The sequence below is a fragment of the Pogona vitticeps genome, chromosome 1 (assembly GCF_051106095.1).
Source record: "Pogona vitticeps strain Pit_001003342236 chromosome 1, PviZW2.1, whole genome shotgun sequence".
Classification (NCBI taxonomy): Eukaryota; Metazoa; Chordata; class Lepidosauria; order Squamata; family Agamidae; genus Pogona; species Pogona vitticeps.
In genome coordinates this window covers 72,383,620-72,398,013 of record NC_135783.1, presented here as the reverse complement: position 1 = coordinate 72,398,013, position 14,394 = coordinate 72,383,620, and the positions used below count along the sequence as shown (strand labels likewise).

At 41.0% G+C, this 14,394-nt stretch overlaps 1 long non-coding RNA gene across 1 annotated transcript in view; it reads left to right on the top strand.

Annotated features, from left to right (window-relative positions):
• LOC140705883 (uncharacterized) overlaps window positions 1-14,394 on the top strand; it is a 60,070-nt gene that overhangs the window by 35,629 nt on the left and 10,047 nt on the right. The gene's annotated exons all lie outside the window — the stretch shown is intronic.

The following is a 14,394-nucleotide window of genomic DNA, read 5'->3' as shown; positions in this document are numbered from 1 at the left end:
TGCCCACTATGGCAAATCTTGTTCATATTGCTAGTTCACTTTCAGTGGGGTGTGTATGGATGCAATATGAGTTTATATCAATATAAGAGAAGGCAGAGATCAGAGAAGAGAGGATCTATTAAAAACTGATAAATGTGATACACAGAGCAGAAAAACAGTTTAAGAGGAGTGCTGTTATAAAATAATGAGAGTCTGTGTAATCCTGCTTCTTATTGGACTAGACACTTTTAGTTTGAGCAGTTGTCCACCACTCTTGTCACACCTTCCCCACCGCTTGTGCAGTATCCAATGGGACATTGCCTGCTACATGCAGAGTTTAGCCAATTTATTTGTTTGGATTAGAAATCCTGGTATCCCCCAGGCAGCATCATTACCAACTTTTCCAAACTCTGGTTAAGCTATTATATACAGTGGTGCCTTGCTTAACGAACGCACCCTTTAACGACGAATCTGCATAGTGATGCGTTTTTTGTGATCGCTAATGCGATCGCATTGCGATGTTTTAGGTGGCAAAACATCACATTGCGATGATCGGTAAGCGTTTTGCTTACCAATCTTTGCATTGCAATGTTTGCAGAACAACTGATCGGCGGTTCCAAAATGGCCGCCGGAAGAAGAAAATGGTCGCCCACTCCGTTTTCGCGCCCTGCCCTCACTTACCGAGGTGGCGGCCGGATGGGGAATCTTCACAAAGCGGTGAGTTTTGTCCCCATAGGAACGCATTAAACGGAGTTCCTATGGGGTTTCCCCCCGCATAGTGACGTTTCCAGATAGTGATGTTTTTCCTGGAATGGATTAACGTCGCTATGCGGGGTACCACTGTACTGGACTTTATAACTGTGTATTGTGTTGATAGACTACCACCTGCAGACTGTGGGGTGGTTAGACAGAGATATACTGTAGCTTGTGTTTTGGACAGCTTGTAGCACAGTTCAATGGGGGCCATTTTCCACTGTTCAGACAATGCATAGGAGATTGTGAACCAGCCTGGCCCTGCTGTGCCCAATCCAACCCTTTTTTGTCCAGCAGTAGAGTTACTCTCTTTTGGGCTGAGATGATTCCTATATGCATGGAAGGGCTGTTTTAAGAGAGATTTCAATCAGGTGTAATCTTTTATAGCCATCTGATTGCAACCTTATTTTTCAACATTTTTGTCCAGTTCTTCTAAAAATGTATCTAAGCCAGCGGCAGTGATAAATGTGAATAATGAAGTGCTGATTGTAATATGCCCCAAGGAAAATCCATATTCATGCCTTCAGAATACCCCTTTGTCTATCTGGCCAGCTGTCTAACTACATCAGAAAGAAGAGAAATTACTTTCTTGAATGACAGTCTTCAGAATCTTATCATCTCTATAGCTATGGCGATGTTGGCTATAGAATTATCAGAGTTTAATAGTTGGGTTGTTGTTGTTTTTACATTTTTCCACCTTTGATCTACATACCATCCTACTTTTCTACTAGGTATACTAAGAGGAGGTAATACTCTAGTTAAAAATCCTCCACCATGAAGCAGAGGCATCAAAAACAAACAAATAATGAAATTCACAGGTATGTTTACAGGTCACAGCTGTAATCTTATGTGCAGCTTCTTGGAAGTAGGCTTGAACATATGTAGCCAGGCATAAGTGGTTCTTATGCTTGATGACATATGCCCTATTTGTAAAATTCACTGGGTTTCAGTCAGCTGTAATGCAACCTTCATCTTTAAATTTAAAAAATGCAGTGTTCAAACTCTAGTGCTTGTACCCTGGATCAGAAAAAGGAATGAGTGCCCTACTTGTGCTTGTTCATCTTCTTTACTCTCTGACTTCCCTTATGCTATACTGTCAGAGACACACACATAAGACCAGGGGAAACAACTGAAATGTCCCCTTAACTGCTTCTTTCATGGAATGGGAAAGGGCCCCAGTTTGTCCTAGACAACAAAATGTTTGGACTAGACATTGGGACAAATGGAAAAATGGATTACAATATTCGTGAAAAATTGCTGATTTGTTAAATATTCATTTTTACATATTCATCAGTTCCAGAGACTCCGATGAATACGAAGCGATGAATATTTCCCAATTTTTATTTGTCCCCCATGGCTTTCCCATTCTGCCTATGGGCCCACTGATCAGTGGGCCGATTGGCAGCTAGCCACCCCCACAGCCAGCCACCCCCACAACCTATCCCCTGCTGCCTTCCACTCCTTACCTTAGCTGTTGCTGCCATCCACCACCACATGGTGCTGCCATCATCTACTGCCACCCACTGCTGCTGCTATCCATTGCTGCCCACTGGGGTGGCCTCCACAGCCACGGCCTGCTGTAAGGAACACTGGCTGCCCTTTGCAAAGATGGCAGCTGTGGCTTCTTTTACGGGAGGGAAGCTGCAGCTGCCATTTTTGCAAAGGGCTACCGGGATTCCCTTAGCCTGCCTTAAGGGAATCCAGGCTGCCCTTTGCAAAGATGGCGGCTACAGCTTCTCTTAGGCAGGGAAGCTGCAGCCACCACCTTTACAAAGGGCAACCTAGATTCCCTTAAGGCAGGCCATAGCGATGGAGGTTCATTGATTCAGTATACCTTAATTACCATTCCCAGTGTGGTGTAATGGATAGAATGATGGACTAGGACTCTGAAGGACAGGGTTCGAATCCCCATTTGACCATGGAAACTCATTGGGAGGGTGGAACTAGTAAAACCACTCCTTAAATATCTCACTTACCTTGAAAGTCCTATTAGGATGACTCTAAGTTGGTTCCAACTTGATGGCACAGTACTCTCACACACTCTAGTTGCAACTTACTATACTAAACAGCAGGATTTCATTCGTTATTTCTGAATGGTTGAACATAAAACTCTACCGTAATTCTTAACAGTGTTGTCAGAATCAAGGAGTCGTAATAACAAATGATTTCTACATAAGTAGCTTATATAAGCTCTTCTTTATTCTTTACCTAAGTGTACTTGGTCTTCCTGGTAGAAAGCAATATATAATTGGACTTTATTGTGGCCATTTTCTGATGGGAGCTTATTACATCACAGCACAATGATATGTTAAAAGAAACAGAAGAAATAAGATTAGTGTAATGACCGTGAAAAGATTTCTGAAGCAAGATATAAAGTCCAAGGATGGGTAAGATGAGCTTCCATGTTATCCAGAACTCTTCATTAAGCAAAGGTGGTTGTGGGAAACGGCTGAACAACTGGGCCAGGTGTAATACTTTTCATTCATGAAGCCAAGGTCTCAACAACATAAAACAAAAGACAGTGGTGGTGGTGGTGGGGATTGCTTGGGTCCCCCTACCATCTTCTTTCTCAGCCCAGGCGGGGATAGGAAGAGGAGTGAAGCTAACAGAAGTGATCCCCCCAGCCCTGCTGTCTTTGCAAAGACAGCTGGAGTGGAGGACCACTTGGGTCCTCATTCCTTCCTCTTCCTATGCCTGGGCTGGATAAAAAGGCAAGGTGGGCTGGATGTGGCCCACAGGCTGTAATTTGGAGACCCCTGGTCTACAGGATACTCCCTTCTGCTCAGTACTATTTACACTTGTCAAAAAAAAAAAAAAACAGCTCAGACAATTGCTTTGTGTTTGGGTGAGAAATGCTAATCTGATGGGAAAATAATTAGTCCCCTCTTGGATATTCCCTTGCACCATGTTGCTTTGTGAATGGTAGTTGTGATGTGGCAACTGTGGCCCAGGACAGAGATGAGCTGAATCCACAATATGCACAGGCACATCAGCTCTCAATCCCAGCAATGAAAGGCAAATGAATGGTGTATGGTCAAACAGCCTCCAAGATCAACATTTCCACTTTGAAATGCAGCCTACACAAGTTAAAGTCTGCATTTAGCAATATAGCATCAATGCCCTGCCCCTTATATTAGCAACCAGGCAAGTTTATGTCATTAGGTGGTAACATAAACAAAAAGTACTAGTTCTTCATGTTACAGAGTGGCACCATGCCAGGAAGGAGTTCATATTATAAGATAGGTTGTCAGATCAGATAACGGGTGCATGACCCTCGCTATGAATCCAACAGAACTTTGTAGATTTTCTAGGGGGGAAAAACCCAGTAGTCTATGTTTGCCATAGCTCGCACGCATCCCTGTTAAAAGTTTTTATCCTTTAATTTATTCCAGTTAGCCACTGATGTTAGTGCTGCTGCCGCCTCGCTTATTAGTCATTGATGCACTTATTAGGCTCATTCAAGAATGTTTATCCTGCATATCTCTTTGACTGAAAAGGTGAGAGGACTCTGCAGGCAACTCAATTTTTGCCAGATTAGTGGTGGCCGATGAGGAACCCAAAGACTCTCACGGTTGTGAATAATAATACATGGACCAACTAGATAGATACTTTGGGAAAGTTTGTTTATTATTATGTTGGTCACTCAGAAATAGTTGCACATCTTGCTTTCATTTAAGCTGTGCCCAGGGAAGTAGCTCTGTGTTATGATGTGGCTTAGTATGATCCCCCCCTTTAAAAAAAAACAACTAAAATACTATTACTTTTTTTGTTGACATAACACAGTTAGCATAAGACATAAGACATAAGACATAAGAAATTTATTTGTCATTGCGCTCACAAGTGGGTGCAACGAAATGAGGTGCTCTTCCCCAAGGTAAAACTGGACAACACTACAAAAAAAAAGTTAAAATATACACAACTTTCACCATCCAAATATAGATACCCCGTTTTCTCTCAGCAATTAAAAAGTCCACCAAAAACTTATGGCCCCGCATTTAAACTCAATACTGCACTTGGGTAAAAACTGTTCTTGAATCTGCTTGTCCTTGCTTTCAATACCCTGAATCTCCTTCCTGATGGTAATAGTTTAAAGAGCTGATATCCCGGATGAGAGGAGTCTTTCAGTATGTTAGATATCTTCCTCTTACATCTGTTCTTATACAATTCTTCCAAAGAGGGGAGTGAACAGCCAATGATGTTTTGGGCCGTCTTGATCACCCCTTGAATTGCCTTTTTCTCTGCCACTGTGCAGCTCGTGAACCATACACAGAGACAGTAGGATAATATACTCTCAATCGAACTCCGATAGAAGGTGATTAACAAACTCTCAGTCAATTGTTGCTTTCTAAGAATCCTTAGAAAATACAACCGTTGTTGTGCCTTCCTGATTAACACAGCGGTGTTTGCACTCCAAGTCAGGTCATTTGTTATGATAGTCCCAAGAAACTTACATTCAACCACCTGTTCCACACAAACTCCATCTATATACAGTGGCTGAATGTCTGCTCTTTTTTTCCTATAGTCCACTATGAATTCCTTGGTTTTTTGGATGTTAAATAAAAGATTATTTTTTTTGCACCAGCGGGATAGCTGTAATACCTCGTCCCGATACGCAGACTCATCATCCCCAGAGATAAGTCCTACTAGTGTAGTATCATCTGCAAATTTGATAATCCTATTACTGGGATGGTTATTGGTGCAATCCGATGAATAAATGGAGAACAGTAGTGGACTAAGGACACAGCCTTGTGGAGTGCCAGTGCTGAGTATCTTGTCAGTAGAGATGTAGTCATTCAGTTTAACCCTTTGTGGACGATTTGTTAAAAAATCCCAAATCCACAGACAGATAGAATCTGGAAAGTCAAGATCTTTAAGTTTGTCTATTAATCTGTGGGGTATAATGGTGTTAAAAGCAGAGCTAAAGTCCGCGAATTCTCAGTGATGGAATTCTCCAGGTTAAAAAGTCAATGTAGGAATTTGCTGTTACATACCAAATCATATCAATCGGTGCACAACAACAAATGCTTACTTCGACAGAGAATGAAATAGTTGGACAGTGTCATTGAAGCTACCAACATAAATTTGACCCAACTCCGGGAGGCAGTGGAAGAGAGGAGGGCCTGGCGTGCTCTGGTCCATGGGGTCATGAAGAGTTGGACAGGACTTAACAACTAAACAATATGTTCTGTGAGTTTTCCTGACTGTATACATTAAATCAGGCCTTCTCAAGGGTTGCGCCATGTCTTTGGAACCAACTCCCACCTGTTATTCGCCTGGCCCCTTCACTGGCTACTTTTAAGAGATTGTTAAAAACTTGGGTTATGCTTCTGCAAGTGGGCAAAGATTGGCTGTCTGAGTGAGGTTTTTAAAAATAGGATGGTTTGTATTTTTCCCACTTTTATATCTGTTTTACTAATGCTTTTATCTAATATTTTTAATATGATGTTTATTTAATTCTTTTTAAATATTCAAATAGCTTTCAGTTTTTAGCTTCTAGTTATTTTTAAAGGATGTAATATGTCCTGGGTCCTCTTTTAGGAGAAAGATGAGGTAATAATATATTAGAGATATGTAGAAGCCCACCGTCTGCTCTGTGCCCAAATAAAAATTGCACAGACCAGATCCAGTCTTCCCTGTGCCCCTTTGGAGACCCTCCATCCAGACCCATGTTCCAGTCTATGACAATATTTTCAAATTAGTCTTCTGCTGAGGCCACAAAATCTTGATAGTTTAATCAATGATTTTGCATCAGGAATGTTAACACCTCTTTTAGTGGGTAAAGACCTCATTTCTAGATTTATTTCTAAAGTCAAGAGCATACTATAATTCGTCTCTGTGTTTTTCTTTCTCCTTCCGCATGTCTAATCACAATGTGTGGCATGATTCAACATGAAGGATCTATAGGTGTGCTGTGAATACACCTGATTCCCTTCATTGTTACACATTTGTCCAAAGTGTGGCTTTGAGAATGACATGGTGTGAATGAATGTGGAGAGAATGACATATTAGTGTGAATGCAAAGAGAATAAATGAAAAAAAAAATTGATCAGCTTTCCTGTTCTTGATACGGGACAGTTTAGTGTATTCTGTTTCATCTATTTCATGTTTCAGAAACACCACAACTCCTTCCTACTACTAGCCTTTCATATATTCTTTTTCTTCTTTCTTTTTGGAATGAACGCTATATTCTTTTAAATATCCATAATACCATCTTTTCCTTATTGATAACTGTCACGATTCCCTCATGGCCCCTGCTTGTTTCACCAAACAAAGAGCTCACACTATGTGCCCCTCAGCTGTCACCAGTTGATTACATCAACATTATTGTTGTTGTTTAGTCATTAAGTTGTGTCTGACTCTTTGTGACGCCCATGGAACAGAGCACACCAGGCCCTCCTATCTTCCACTGCCTCCCGGAGTTTGGTCAAATTCATGTTGGTAGCTTCGATGACACTGTCCAACCATCTTGTCCTCTGATGTTCCCTTCTTCTCTTGCCCTCACACTTTCCCAACATCAGGGTTTTTTTTCAGGGAGTTTTCTCTTCTCATGAGATGGTCAAAGTATTGGAGCCTCAGCTTCAGGATCTGTCCTTCCAGTGAGCACTCAGGATTGATTTCCTTCAAAATGGATAGGTTTGTTCTTCTTGCAGTCCAGGGGACTTTCAAGAGTCTCCTCCAGCACAATTCAAAAGCATCAATTATTTGGCGGTCAGCCTTCTTTATGGTTCAGCTCTCATTTCCATAATCGCTACTGGAAAAACCATAGCTTTGACTATATGGACCTTTGTGGGCAAGGTGATGTCTCTGCTTTTTAAGATGCTGTCTAGGTTTGTCATCTCTTTCCTTACAAAAAGCAAGTGTCTTTTAATTTCGTGGCTGCTGTCACCATCTGCAGTGATCGTAGAGCCCAGGAAACTCTGTCACTGCCTTCATATCTTCCCCTTCAATTTGACATGAGGTGATGGGACCAGTGGTCATGATATTAGTTTTTTTTTGATGTTGAGCATCAGACCATTTTTGCACTCTCTTCTTTCACCCTCATTAAGAGGTTCTTTAATTCCTCCTTACTTTCTGCCATCAGAGTGGTATCATCTGCATATCTGAGGTTGTTGATATTTCTTCCAGCAATCTTAATTCTGGCTTGGGGTTCCTCCAGTCCGGCCTTTTGCATGATGTATTCTGCATATAAGTTAAATAAGCAGGGAGACAATATACAGCCTTGTTGTACTCCTTTCCCAATTTTGAACCAATTAATTGTTCCATATCCACTTCTAACTGTTGCTTCCTGTTCCACATATAGATTTCTCTGGAGGTAGATAAGGTAGTCAGGTACTCCATTTCTTTAAGGACATGCCATAGTTTGCTGTGGTCCACACAGTCAACGGCTTTTGCATAGTTAATGAAGCAGAAGTAGATGTTTTTCTGGAACTCTCTGGCTTTCCTCATAATCCAGTGCATGTTAGCAATTTGGTCTCTAGTTCCGCTGCCCCTTTGAAATCAAGCTTATACTTCTGGGGGTTCTCAGTCCCCATACTACTAAAGCCTACCTTGTTGGATTTTGAGCATAATCTTGCTAGCATGTGAAATAAGTGCAATTGTATGGTGTTGGAGCATTTTTTGGCACTGCCCTTCTTTGGGATTGGGATGTAGACTGATCTTTTTCAATCCTCCAGCCACTGCTGTGTTTTCCAAACTTGTTGACATATTGAATGTAGTACCTTAACAGCATCACCTTTTAAGATGTTAAATAGTTCAACTGGAATGCCATCACCTCCACTGGCCTTGTTGTTAGCTATGCTTTCTAAGGACCACTTGACTTCACTCTCCAGGATGTCTGGCTCAAGGTCAGCAACCACACTATCTGAGTTGTCTGGGACATTCAGATCTTTCTGGTATAATTTCTCTGTGTATTCTTGCCACCTCTTCTTGATGTCATCTGCTTCTGTGAGGTCCCTACCATTTTTGTCCTTTATCATGTCCATCTTTGCACAAAATGTTTCTTTAATATCTCCAATTTTCTTGAACAGATCTCTGGTTTTTCCCTTTTTGTTATTTTCCTTTACATTTTTGCACTGTTCATTTAAGAAGGCCCTCTTGTCTCTCCTTGCTATTCTTTGGAAGTCTGCATTCAATTTTCTGTAATTTTCCCTATCTCCCTTGCATTTTATTTCCCTTCTCTTCTCTGCTATTTGTAAGGCCTCATTGGACAGCCACCTTGCTTTCTTGCATTTCCTTTTCTTTAGGATGGTTTTTGTTGCTGCCTCCTGTACAGTGTTATGAGCCTCCATCCATAGTTCTTCAGGCACTCTGTCCACCAAATCTAGTTCCTTAAATCTGTTCTTCACTTCCACTGTGTATTCATAAGGGATCTGGTTTAGATTATACCTGAAGCAGAAGAACCTTTAAAAAATCCTAGTGTTAATATGTGATTTAAAGAGAACTCTTGATAAGATAAAGCCTATGCAAAGAACAGATTTGCATCGCAGTACTCCAGAAGAATTGAGGAATGAAACTATATATTTTATCAGGGGAAAAATGCCAAATGACTATTCCTATTATCAAAAGAAAAGAAACATTGCTGAAGAAATGCTTAAAATTATTAGCAACAGACAAGAGGCAGAAGTAAAAAATGATAGAGATTGGGTCAGAATCTTAATGTCATCTTTCAACAACTGACACATGGTAATAAAGAGAACTATTTAATAACTACCATGAAGAAACAGAAGAGAACAACAAGAATAATAATAACAACAAGGAAAATTAGAGATCTGTTCCATAAGGATCAAGAAATCAAAGAGATTTAATCTACCACCCCACCAACATCTGAATTTAGGATACTGTATACTTATACTAACATATTATAACATGTAATTATTGCTGCATGAGAGTGCTGGCAGAGCAAATCAATATTCTATCAGCAAATTCTAAACATGGAGACAGCTAAAACGTAACATTTAAATGGAGTTTTCTATCAGCACCAAATCTGGTACAGTTATAGCAGACATTCTACAGGATATGTCTTGTGCTCACTACTAGAGATGGGCAGGAACCAATACATTGGTGGTACATGTCGGTTTGCCTTTGGTCAGACAGGTGTTAGGCATTTCCCAGCCCTTCCTCCTCTGGTGAGTATCCACTCAGAGGCAACAATCTGGCTTCCTGGCCCTGCCTCCTCCAGCTGCTGCCTCTGAGTGGATGCCTGCCAAAGGAGGCAGGGCTGAGAAGTGCCTAACACCTGCTCAGCTGAAGGACAAAACAGCACAAACTGCCCATTTGGTGGCTCAGGCCCATCCCTACTCACTACCATGTATGTACGTATTTATATATTTTATATACTGCCCAACTTAGTGACAACTCACTGCTCTGGGTGGTGAACAAAAATGAAAAAGAGTTTGTCATTCTTCCTTCCTTTTGGCAATATGGATCCAATATTGTGCAGCAATGTCCAGCGAGTTCCTGGCATTTTGAATCATGTATAGAGAAGTAAAATATCTCACATTCACAAAATGAAGGTTTTTTTAAGAATTGGATTTGATAATATACAGGGTTGATTTTTAAATAAGAATTGCAAACACCAACTTTTTAAAAAAATGATGATAAAAACATAGCCAAAAACTGGATTCTACAATTTGTACATCCCAAGTATTTTTCACCAGCACCAGAGCAGGAATTACTTGAACCAAAGAAGAATACAAAATATCTCTTTGAAGCCAAATAAAAACAAAGTCCCAGATTGAGGCAGGAGATTCACAACATAAAGGAAATGCTTCAAGTACAGTATAGTCTTTAAACCATAAAATAAACTACAAATGCATAAGATCACTAAATGGATTGACTCTTCCAGTGCCCCTCCAGCAAAAGTATATTACTACCTAAGCCTTTTAATTTCGTGGAGACAGCAGCCACGAAATTAAAAGACGCCTGCTTCTTGGGAGGAAAGCGATGACAAATCTTGACAGCATCTTAAAAAGCAGAGACATCACCTTGCCAACAAAAGTCCGAATAGTCAAAGCTATGGTTTTTCCTGTCCTGATGTATGGAAGTGAGAGCTGGACCATAAAGAAAGCAGACCGCCGAAGAATTGATGTCTTTGAATTGTGGTGCTGGAGGAGACTATTGAGAATCCCCTGGACTGCAAGGAGAACAAACCTATCAATTCTAAAGGAAATCAACCCTGAGTGCTCACTGGAAGGACAGATCCTGAAGCTGAGGCTCCAGTACTTTGGCCATCTAATGAGAAGAAAAGACTCCCTGGAAAAGACCCTGATGTTGGGAAAGTGTGATGGCAAGAGGAGAAGGGGACGACCGAGGATGAGATGGCTGGACAGTGTCTGCGGAGCAGCCAACATGAACCTGACACAACTCCGGGAGGCAGTAGAAGACAGGAGGGCCTGGCGTGCTCTGGTTCATGGGGTCACGAAGAGTCGGACACGACTAAACGACTAAACGAAACGAAACCTAAGCCAAGGTGGTAAGAGGCTTCTCACACACTATATTTGGTTGAATACTGAACTACTAATTGAATCAGAGTTACTTGTGTGCCTCTGTGGTGACCATAATGCAGAGCAAAGAACCCAAGGCCTTTCACTAGGTGGTGAGTGGCCGTGGGCACAGATCTCTGAAATTAAATCTAGAATCGGTGAGGTTTAAGAAAGCTAAAATAAAACATATGCAATGCAATTAAAAGTGTATATGTTGATTTTACATATATGATGCATGTTTGCTTGCACAAATGGGGTGCACATAAATTGAACTGATCACTCAATAAAAGGCATTGTATATTTTTGTAATGTAGTTCTTCCAAGACAAAAACAGCAGATGTGAAAACTTAGCTTTGGCTTGTGGAACTTGTCTGCAGTTTGGTCACAACAGTTAGGGAGTACAGACTGGGAGGGAAGTGAGTTAATTAGCATGCCCGGAGGAGCACTCAGAGGCACTATTATGAAGGGTTGCTGTCTCTGACGGCCATTATTTCTGGCTGGCTTGAACAGGCTAGAAATGTAGACAGTATTCAGTTCCTGCAGGCTTTGTTTTTCCAAATCCTGCAGGGGAGGTGCAATGGAAGCAGGCAAAGGTTCCATCTTGACCTATATTTACATTGAGCAGGTGAGACGCTGAACAGTTCTCACTACTGGTGCAGTACTAGAAGCCAAAGTGGTGTCATCTTCTCTGTCAAAAGATGTCTTGACCTTTAGCAGCTGTCACCCATAGATAGGGTGCTGGCACAGTTTTGTTAACATCACTGGTCTTGTTGCAGTTCTTTGATTGGGTTTAATACAACCATGGCCTTTAATTCCATACCTTGTCTTATTCTGGGTTGGAGGAGCAGAAGAATGGTGGAGTGCATTCCACATTCTAATTAGCGATGCAATGAAACCACCTGCCAACCGTCTTCCAGAATTAATTTTGCCATTATTTAGTCAGCACCATCACTTTCGATGCCAACTTTTAAATGAAATGTAGCAATTTGAAAAGAGCATTCCAAATTTATGAGGGCAGCTGTCAAGGTACATAGATCAAATTACATTACAATACACTACCCCTGCACAACACACAGGCATGCACTTAACTTATGTGTGGGTGTTTGGAAATTTGAAATGTATCAAAAATGCAACCGTGACAGTCTCTCCTTCCAGGGAGATGGTTCTTTTAGATTTACCATTTATAATTCACTATTAATTACCATCTTGGTTCTGCTGTTTCTGTGCCAATTCCTTTCTGATTGACCATGCTTGTTTCTTTTTAAAAAATCAATATGGTTCCAAATCAATTGGTCTTAAAAAGAAACCACAAAACACTGACATAAATAAGTGCCACATTACTTCGTTCAAATTGCTTCACTGTGTCCAAAAGGTGGGGGGGGCAGGAATCCTTTTTTCTAAAGACAAATCACAACAAATCAGGTCACATAAGCTTCATTCAAGTGTACAGCCTGAAAGTCTGCAGTATCGGAGGACTATGAGAGAGAGGATGCAGATATAAATCCTTTACTTGCCCCACCCCCAGGACATATGTATAATAATAATAAATAATAATCTTAGAACTGCTGAGCTGGAAGGGACCCTGTGGATTATCAAATTCAATCTTTCACAGTCTCTAGCTCTGTAATCAGGTGCTTAAGCCACTTAGTTTATAGCTGCATCCCATCTCCCATAAATCCTGTACCTGTCCCGACTTTATGAATGCACACCTTAAAATGATGAGGGAGGTTGAATATGTCATAGAAGTTGAGAGCAATTCTATTAGGATGCTAGGCTTTGTTACAAGAACAGACTTCTTAGCAGGATGACCTAAGGCAGAATGCACAGCCAAAGTACGAGATGAAGATGCATCCATCCTCTTAAGGAGTAACAACTGGATCAGCAGAAGATAATGGTGAAACACCTAAAAGGCAGCCACTGAGCAGCAGTGATAGTTGAAGATAGTGCTGGTAGAGGATCTTTCACAGAGAATGAGTGACACTCAAACTAATGTTTATTAGCAGTACACAGAAGAAGGCAATGGTAGATCACTGCTGAACATTCCTTACATTGAAAATTCTACTATGGGATGATCCAAAATGAAACAAGAGATAGTTGGAAGATGAGAGTCCCAAGTAAGAAGGAGCTCAAGCAGCTACTGGAGAAAAGCAAAGGAGAAGTACAAATACAGTGGTGTCTCGCAAGACGAAAGTAATTCGTTCCGTGAGTAGAGCTGTCTTGTGAAAAGCAGTTTCCCATAGGAATGCATTGCGATGCATTCCTATGGGAACCTCACATGACGACTGACTTATTTTCATCTTGCAAGGCATCGGCCTTTGGGGGGGGAATCGTCTTGCGAAGCACGGCCATAGAAGAAGCCATCTTGCGAGGCACCACAGCAATCACAAAAACCATTTATCTTGCGGGTTTTTCATCCCGCGAGGCGTTCATCTTGCGAGGCACCACTGTAGTGCTGTTGCTAATGACACAACTAGATTAAAGCTGACAGGATTGTCTAGTGGTCAATGTGCACAGAGGTGAAAGAAAAGTCCAGTGCTGTACGACATACACAGTTGGAACGTGCAACATGAGAAGTATGAATCAAGGTAAACTGGAAACTATAAAGCAAGAAATTGGACATTTAAACATTGCCATACTTGATGTCAGGAAACTAAAATGGACTGAAATGGGATATTTTCAGTCAGATAACTACAAAGTATTTTATGCTGAAAATGATGAGCTCAGAAGAAAACGAGTGCCTCTAATACTGAGGCAAGATGTGGTACAAGTAGTTATGAGGTATAATGCAAGGACAGACCAAATAATATCCATCAGATTTCTTGTAAAACCTATCCTTAAAACCACCAATCAAATCTGTCTTCCAACTACAGATGCTGAAGAAACTAAAAGTTTTTATGTAAACTTCCAGGAGGAAACTTATCAAACACCAAAACAAGACATGTTAATAATCATACATGACTGAATGAAATGCAAAAGTATGAAACAAAGCAGAGCCAAATATTGTTGAAGAACTTGACCTAAGGGACAAAAACAAAAGAGGAGAATGACTCATGAAATTGTATGGGGTAGAGATGGGCTTGAACTGCCTCTTCAGCACTTCGTGCCACTTTGGATGACGGTTGAGCAGGTTTCCATTCTTCAGAATCCTGCCCCATATGACAGGCACCCACTCAGAGGCAAC